At 37.3% G+C, this 6,169-nt stretch overlaps 1 non-coding gene across 1 annotated transcript; it reads left to right on the top strand.

Moving 5' to 3' along the window:
* The first annotated feature begins 4,461 nt into the window (after positions 1-4,461).
* Positions 4,462-4,533, top strand: Trnag-ucc. The gene has a single exon. It is a non-coding gene; the product is annotated as a tRNA-Gly (tRNA).
* Positions 4,534-6,169: the final 1,636 nt, after the last annotated feature.

Below are 6,169 nucleotides of genomic sequence, written 5' to 3'. Positions count from 1 at the left end.
CCCGTCCTTCCTTTATTATTACGATAGTAATAAAAAAAGGTATAAGGGACGGGCTATTGTATTCGCTTCGGTGTCGTCCGTCTGACGTCTGACCCCATAGAAGGACCTATCCAAACCTGGTCGACCTATGTATCAAATTAAAGGTCTTTTTACCAGGAACACGAAAGTGGTGGTGCAAATTTTGTCCAAAAAACCAGAAAGCCAAAAAACAAAACAAAAAAAAAAAAAAATGGTTTTTGGGGGATTTTTTTCACATTTTCTCACACAAATCAGCTCTGGTCTTGAAATTTGTCGCGACGACCTATGAACTCAAAGCGAGAAAGTTTTAGATAACACTTCACTCGATAATTTAAGATCGGTTTTAGCGTCACCTAAGGAGGACGGGCTCTATCTAGTCTTGATTTTAAATCATTACATGAAAGTAAAATCAAATCAAGAATAATAATAAACTGAATACTTATAAAACTCACCCATCCATTTATTGGCCTTGCTCGGCGTAGCTTAACATAGGTGACGCTAAAACCGGTCTTAAACGGTAGGTACATAGGTACTGATTTTCTTTAATCACGATCGAATAAATTACGGGTTAAAAAATTCTCGGAGGGACGGGCCCAGCTTGTTTCTTACATATTCCTTTTTGCTACTTTTGTTCCTGGGTGTAACATTGCTCCACTTTGTATTTTACTAGGTTAGGGATGTGAATGTGAAATTATTAATCAACTTGTAATCCAGCAAAGACGAGACCGCTCCAAAGTAGTCCAATCTAAAGCTCTAACCTATTGAAATTTTAGTTATGGATCATTGACAGTTACCATGTATCTTTTTTGATATGTAGTATCTTTCGGTCCCCATTTATTGGGTCATCCACAATATTGGGGACATCGTCTATTATTTATTAGGTTACCCACTCATGTTCCCTAATCTCCCTTTGCACCTTTGCTTTTTAACTTTCAATAAATATGCAGGATAGATCTGAACTATTTTATCAAAGCTCCCCCAAAACAATGTTTAATGCGATTTTCATTACTTTGTAAGAAGAGAAAAGTAAACTTTTGAACATGTTGGTAACATCCAGCTTTGTGTACTTTAATCTCTATTTTATGCGAAAGCTTTCACAAAAGTTCTAGGTACAGGTATACCACTCCTACTATTATTGTACGAGTAAGTAGGAACTTTGAACTATTTTAATATTACCTATGTTATCTTGTTGAGAAATTATACAGTGTGTTGTGCTTCACAAAAGTTCTAGGTACAGGTATACCACTCCTACTATTATTGTACGAGTAAGTAGGAACTTTGAACTATTTTAATATTACCTATGGTATCTTGTTGAAAAATTATACAGTGTGTTGTGCCTAGGTACAGGTATACCACTCCTACTATTATTGTACGAGTAAGTAGGAACTTTGAACTATTTTAATATTACCTATGTTATCTTGTTGAAAAATTATACAGTGTGTTGTGTGGTTGTCGTTGTACCATAGGGAGTCTTACGTACTCTGTCACAACAAAACAACTCACTGAAAAACTGGTCCTAAAATATTGTTACTTTGGGTACTTGCTTCTCCACATTTTACTCACATTATGTGACGCTTGCTTGCCATGCACACGGTCCAGGGTTCGATGCCCACCGTTGTCAAAAAATTACACTCTTAATGCTGGCTCAACAACCCAGCACCTTTTTTGGCGAGACTCATTGAGTTATGGAAAACAGGAAAAACTGATGGAGAAAGAGAAAAAAGAAGTTCTTCTTTATACCGGGTGATTCTCTTCCGATAGCATTGCTTTTAACGGGAATTTCGTCCTGTAAAAGTGGTACGATTTTACTTTAGAAATGACAAAAAGTGCAAAACCCTGTATTATGAAAAGCTTTTGATAAATAATTGAGGACTCTTGATGAAAATCCGTTGGGTTCATTATAGCATGCTGGTTTCAAAATTTACAATGGTCCGGTACTTGAGAACTTGGGGTTTGGCTGGGGCTGGGTACAGTACAGTATAGTTGTGAGTTGGGTACCTATAAGTACATAACCAAGTAGGGCATTAACATTTAGAATTATTTTCTGAGCAATAATAGAAATGGAATTTACGTTGGTGCTTTTGGTATTTTTTTTTTTTTTTTTTATTAACTGAAAATTAAAAAGGTTGAGTCTTACCCAAAATAAACCAGAACTATACCTGGGCACTTGCACGAACCTCGAATTGTAATGTCTTTTTACTTAAAACTAGCTAATACAAATTGATAAATCTAATCACTGCTCACGAATCAAATTTAAAAAGAAAAAAAAAAAAATGAGAAGACGAACAAGAAAGACAATCGACTTTCGCAGAAATGCACAAAGCTATCTGGGAACAAAAGCGCTTGTATAGCGAATATACAATATCCCTGAAGATTTGAAAAAAAATGAGAAGACGAACAAGAAAGACAATCGACTTTCGCAGAAATGCACAAAGCTATCTGGGAACAAAAGCGCTTGTATAGCGATATAGCGAATATACAATATCCCTGAAGATTTAAGAGTTGCAGTAAGCAGGAGGTCCAGATTTCCGCTGATGGTGAAATATAAGGAAGAACATGGCAAGGTTTTTCAGCTTAATTGGATATTAAGCTGTGTCTACACAGAGTTGATCAACGGTCGATCGTAGAGGTGAATCTATGTTATCGATGCAGTGTACGGTTTCAGTCGACGTCGATCGATCTGAATTGAATTCGATCGACGATGTTTGGACATAGCTTTATGCGTGTATTTCTGATTGAAGATTTATTCAGAAAAATTCAACACAAATAATTTCAAATGCACCAAACCGTTTCGAGGGAAAATTAAAACCTTATCTCTGTTTATTCAGAGTTACTTTATCATGCATTATTTGATAGAGTGACATTATATCGTGACGTCATGAAGATGACATCTTTGGGCTAGAAGATGACAAAGCTAACGAAAACAACACAAGTTACACGAGTGAATTTGAAATCCATTTGAGGTAGGTATTCTTTGTACTATACTATCAGACAAAGCTAACGAAAACAACACAAGTTACACGAGTGAATTTGAAATCCATTTGAGGTAGGTATTCTTTGTACTATACTATCAGTATGCTGTATGATGCCTATGGAGATTCGTAACTTCCCTTTGGTTCACTTTGACACATTTATCTGCTAGAGAGTCAAAAGTAATCCTGTGATTTCATTGTTCAAAATTCATTGATTGGAATGGAATCTTCAGTTCATGAGTGAGTTTGCAGACACATCGGAGAGACGGTGTCTGCAGCGAATCGGAATTTAGAAAGTCCACTTCATTGTACTCTGCTAAGCAGATTTAGAAGAATAACTTCGGAACCCAAATATGAAATGGAACCATTGGAACACATTAGCCGTATCAACATTACCTCGTGCAGAACAATGGGCCATTCACATTGGAAACACTTGAGGATCTCTCTAATGACACGGAACTTTCTTTACAATACAGCACGGAGGCCCAGGCAGGAATGGCAAAGTCATTCCTCAGTGAATACTTACAATCGTAAAAAGCTCTGAAGGCTATTTGATGAATGTTTAAAGTCATCGTGTAAAAGTTTGAAAAGAACAGGTGGGAATTGAGACCTCAGTGTAATGACGTGAACTTCTGGAAGAATAGAGCACTTTTATAACATTGCTCTGCATTTTTTTGAGACGTTTAGAGAACTTTCTTGGGGAGAAAATATCGGCATTAGTAGCTTACTACTCCTAATTGTACCTTAAAAAGAACAGGTGGGAATTGAGACCTCAGTGTAATGACGTGAACTTCTGGAAGAATAGAGCACTTTTATATCATTGCTCTGCATTTTTCGAGACGTTTAGAGAACTTACTTGGGGATAAAATATGGGCATTAGTAGCTTACTACTCCTAATTGTACCTTGATAATCGGTATATTATAGTACATAATTAACATAATGTATGACCTTTAATTCTTACAAATGAAACTCTTTTACAGGGTGTTCAAAATTGTGATGGGTGTGTGTGTGTGTGATGGGTGTGTGTGTGGTGGGTGGGTGTGTGGTGGTGTGTGTGTGTGTGATGGTGTGTGTGTGTGTGTGTGTGTGTGTGTGTGTGTGTGTGTGTGTGGGTGGGTGTGTGTGTGGGTGGGTGTGTGTGTGTGTGATGGATGTGGTGGGATGTGTGTGATGGGTGTGGTGTGTGTGTGTGTGTGTGTGTGTGTGGTGATTTGGTGTGTGGTGGATGTGGTGTGTGGTGGTGGGTGTGGTGTGATGGGATGTGTGTGACGGGTGTGGTGTGTGTGGGGGGTGTATTTGTGTGTGTGTGGTGGTCCCGTACAAAGGACGGGTCAACCACTAGTTATACCTGAGGAGAGAGGTACATACTAAAATAAATATATGTAATGAAATGATATGAATCTTCTTTATCTATACAAAGTACTTTCAATGCATATTAGAATGTACTAAATCGTCTTTCGTCAATCGTCTGCGATGGTGGTGTAATGGTCAGCATAGTTGCCTTCCAAGCAGTTGATCCGGGTTCGATTCCCGGCCATCGCACATTTTTTTTTCTCCAATGTTCGTTTGATGACCGTTGTCTTTCAGGAAGTCTTAAGAGGGGACAATATTATTATTATTTGATTTCAATAATATACTATCAAGTTGACTTTTTTAAGCAAGAAATCTGGGAATTCATATCCTCTCTGGGAATTCATAGTAAAGCTGTGTCCACACATAGTGGACGACCGTCGATTGATGACTGACACCGTCCACACTGCCTCGTCAACCTCAACATACCTATGTAGATTTACCTCGTCGATAAACGGCCTGCAAAACGGCTTAGTGAAGAACACTGGAAGCATTATACAATACTAGGTGTTGTGGTTCTCGAGATAGAGCGATCAGTGTGTGAACTGTGAATGGATCTTGTTCTTATAATATACGATTAATAATACGGCATTAATCTATCGTCCGAAGTAATAGATTCTACTAGAGGCCAAATTATACCCATCGGGCCTACAAATATTAATTACATTTAAATTTAAAATGCCATTAATCAACAGAAAAGATGATAATATATAATGAAAGAGGAAGAATAAGAAGAAGGAGAGGGGATGGAAACCACATTGCATAATTTAGACACATAGGCAGGAGGGGAAGGAAATTTTAATGGTGGAAATTCAATTATAATATAAGCCCGGCAAACTTTACGAATATAATGTTCTTGTGAGCACATTAAAATGTTCTTGCATTTATGTACATAATTATGTCCCTATTATCCTATTCGTAGTTATGGACCTTAGTAGTCTTCAATATATCTAGGAATGACTAGGAGGGGATAAGAGTTAAAAGTTAGAACCCTCTGAATCTGAAGTTATCATGGTCTCAACATATTTAAGGTAAATCCTGTATTCAATTACCTACTTTTTTATGAGATTTATGGGAAGGATTGAGAATTCTTTGGATAGATCAGAGTCCGTTTCTAATATAAGGAATAGAGTAGCCTATCCGCGCCAACCGGCCAGGGCCGTAATTTTCCCTATTTTATGACCGCCCCTGAGGTGTTAAAACAGTGCCACATAAATGATGTCATTATGAGCTTATATTATCCTTGGAAACATGTGTTCTGAGGCTAGGAACATTTGGTGCGAGCGAGAAATATTTCCATGTAGAAAACTTTTATTGGGTTTGATTATTAAAGTTTGAAGGGGGGAAATTTTCCAATAATAACTATACGGTACGGCATGGTACCCCCGAACAATATTCTCTGCGGTTAGTAAGTAGCATATTTATTGAGAAAATACCCTGGCCCTCACCTACCCCAGACCCCTACATAGGGACCCACGAGGATAAATATTGAAGTATAATAAAGGAGTATGAAATTTATGAAGCTTTAACAAAACTTTTGTACTGTTATGAATCCTGAGAGATATGTAGATTCAATTATTGTGTTTATGTATATTGTATATTAGCTTTGGTACGAATGGTACGGGTTTTTCTGAGGCTAGGAACATTTGGTGCGAGCGAGAAATATTTCCATGTAGAAAACTTTTATTGGGTTTGATTATTAAAGTTTGAAGTTCTGAGGCTAGGAACATTTGGTGCGAGCGAGAAATATTTCCATGTAGAAAACTTTTATTGGGTTTGATTATTAAAGTTTGAATAAATGAGTTTTGTATCGTTTTTTATAACATCC

This window comes from Diaphorina citri, unplaced genomic scaffold (assembly GCF_000475195.1).
Source record: "Diaphorina citri unplaced genomic scaffold, Diaci psyllid genome assembly version 1.1 scaffold5169, whole genome shotgun sequence".
Classification (NCBI taxonomy): domain Eukaryota; kingdom Metazoa; phylum Arthropoda; class Insecta; order Hemiptera; family Psyllidae; genus Diaphorina; species Diaphorina citri.
Note: the sequence above shows the minus strand (reverse complement) of the source record. Positions and strands in the feature narration are given on the sequence as shown.